The sequence below is a fragment of the Scylla paramamosain genome, chromosome 15, assembly GCF_035594125.1.
Source record: "Scylla paramamosain isolate STU-SP2022 chromosome 15, ASM3559412v1, whole genome shotgun sequence".
NCBI classification, from domain to species: Eukaryota; Metazoa; Arthropoda; class Malacostraca; order Decapoda; family Portunidae; genus Scylla; species Scylla paramamosain.
In genome coordinates, this window is record NC_087165.1 from 16,815,117 (window position 1) to 16,818,511 (window position 3,395).

The window sequence follows — 3,395 nt, forward strand, 5'->3', positions numbered from 1 at the left end:
TCCCACAAACGCATAGATTCTTAAAAAAAAATGTCGATAAATTTTCATCAAATTGCAATTGTCATCACTGCAATACTATTTTACAAGCATAAATTACCAATACTTTAATTTATGAAAAGGTTCCTTATATGGTTACACGGATTTTTTTTACCTGGATTTATTTCACAGCTCAGGCGCATCTGCAAATGACTCGAAAAGAGTCTACCAAAATTTCTATGGTTCCTAGAATGAATGGTACCGATGATATGATATATTCTCTCTGCTAACTTTCAGAACGTACCAAAATTTTGAAAGTGAAATCATAGTTTAAAGTATTGCGCATATCTTAAAACAGGCACCTGTAACCACAAATACAACACCAAGCGTATGAAGATAAGGAAATTAACAGATTGTTAATCTTATTAGATCTTCCTTACTCTAGTTGCAGTGGAACGATTCTTACGGCGATCGTTACAGCTGTACCGGGAAAGCGTCGAAGAGGGAAATTTGAATGTTCAGTCACGGTTCGATCTCAGGCTGCACCTCTTTCATCGTTTAACCCATTGACACTGAAACACCGAAAGAAACGAAGGGACAGCTGAACGCTAAGAAACACCGAAAGGGTAATGTTAATAGTACTAAATTTAGTTTTAATGCTGTTACAGTACCTTTAGAAAAAAAATAATAAGTAAAAGAGGAAGAAAAAAAGAAAAGAAAAGATCAACGTTTTCAATTTAATTGAAATAAAATTGTTCTTTTCGAAATATATTACATGAGAGTGAAACAGCCATCTATCTATCAGTTCTCAGCGTGAAGCATGGAACTTCGACAAAGACCTCAGCGATGGCCATCTGATTTTAGTATTGACAAATGCGTTGAAAACTATTTGCATGTCACGAACGCATCACACAGCACAAATTTTAATTATGATATATGTAGGAATAAATAGGAATTTCTCTCTCTCTCTCTCTCTCTCTCTCTCTCTCTCTCTCTCTCTCTCTCTCTCTCTCTCTCTCTCTCTCTCTCTTACAAGTACCGTCGTTTCCTTTCTTCTAAAGCACCGCCAAACAAAACAGACCCCTTTGTTATTGCCGCTACAATTCTATGTAGTAGTTATCTGTATGGGAGTCCCCCCGCCCCCTCTCTCTCTCTCTCTCTCTCTCTCTCTCTCTCTCTCTCTCTCTCTCTCTCTCTCTCTCTCTCTCTCTCTCTCTAATAATGATAATAAGTAGTTCATTGCATTCATAACATTCGAGATTTTTCTCCATTAGTTTATATATATATATATATATATATATATATATATATATATATACGAGTATATATATATATATATATATATATATATATATATATATATATATATATATATATATATATATATATATATATATATATATATATATATATATATATATATATATATATATATATATATATATATATATATATATATATATATATATATATATATATATATATATATATATATATATATATATATATATATATATATATATATATATATATATATATATATACACACACACACACACACACACACACACACACACACACACACACACACACACACATTTTTCTTCATTGGTTTATATTATGTTTATTAAGTTGCCTGACTGACTTATTAGCTACTAAGGTCCATACGAGAGCTTTGGTTCAATGGACCTTGCGTGATACCTATGTAAATAAAATTGCTCTAATTTATGCACAAACAGACTAAAGATATTAGTCCCTTCCGCTCTGTCTCTCTCTCTCTCTCTTGAATCTTCCGAATTTTCTACCTGCAGAGTCACTCTCGAACTAAATTCATTTGTGTTGGATACCTCTCGCCTGACTCCTCTGACTATATATATATATATATATATATATATATATATATATATATATATATATATATATATATATATATATATATATATATATATATATATATATATATATATATATATAAACTTTGATTATTTAATTTCAAAGTGGAGAATATTCTGATTCTCTTCCCTCTTCCGGAGATCTCCATTCTTGGAGATCTCAATGCACATCAACAGCTTTGGCTTTCCTTTCCGTTTACTGACCAACCTGGTAAACTAGCCTTTAACTTTGCTATCCTTCACGACCTAAAGTAATTAGTGTAATGATTCAAGGATTTACTGTGTACATAGATGACAATGCATTGCATTTAAAGACATGGAATGACCATATGAGTTTGTTGAAATTAGTATTCAGGAATCTTGATGATGCTAATTTAATTGTAAATTCAGCAAAAAGGGACTGTCGAAGCTGATATAGAATACTTAGGATATGTATTGCGAGAGGGGAAGGTCAGACCTGTGGATTGTAAGGTAAAAGCTATCAGTGACTTATTACGACCACAGATTCGTGCTCCTCTTACAGCTGCCTCACACTGGACTAACTTCACTGCCCTCGAACTTCAATCTCTGCTTCAGCACCTTCTTTATTATTGTTATCAACACAATAAGCTTTTGAAGAATCTGTTTTACTTAGTAAGAAGACAAATTGTAATATTGTAGGATATTTTTTTGAGGACACAAATACATTGATTTTATGCACAAATAATAATATATTCTTTCGACTGGCCTGGCCTTGCATTTGGTTACACGTCTCTGAATCTGAAATTAAGCAGGTTCGAGGACAAAAGCTTTATCTTTTAGAACTAGCAGACCTATTACTCATCTAAGTTTTTCTAACATTAGAAAATATGTAACATAATTTAAGAGTTACATAAAAGAAAACACACTTTAGTGTTCAGAGCAAGCGATAAAACAGATCTGAGAGTAGCTCAGTCCCTACTAATGCATCAATGTAAGCCTAGAGTGAACTCTACATAATGGCACTGCTGTAAAACTCATTGTTTTGGAATAATGTGAGAACATTCCTTTTAGTCTTTTAGTAATTGTCAAATTGAAAAAAATATACATTTTATTTTATTTTCAAGTTGGGTTGCATTAGTTTGCGCATTTCTCTAGAATTAATATCGTTAAAGATAACATAGTTTGTGCACTGTTTTCTCTCCGTCAACAGGAGTCCTGTACGGTAAAATTAGTGCATGTGTCTATTTGTTGGTGTCTTCACAACGGTTGTAAGAAGGTCAGTTGTTGTAAGGGGATTCCTCTCACCAAGAGAAGAGTTTTTTTTTTGTTTTTTTTGTTCTTGCTTATTTTTTGGTGTATCTAAACTTTTGAAGATGGGATCCATGTACATCCCGAAACCAACGGAAGGAAGAATAAACACAAAAGAATAGTTTCTCTTCTGTGCTTCTTCTCAACTTAAGATTCCATGTGGACAAGCCCTTTTCATATATACATATATATATATATATATATATATATATATATATATATATATATATATATATATATATATATATATATATATAT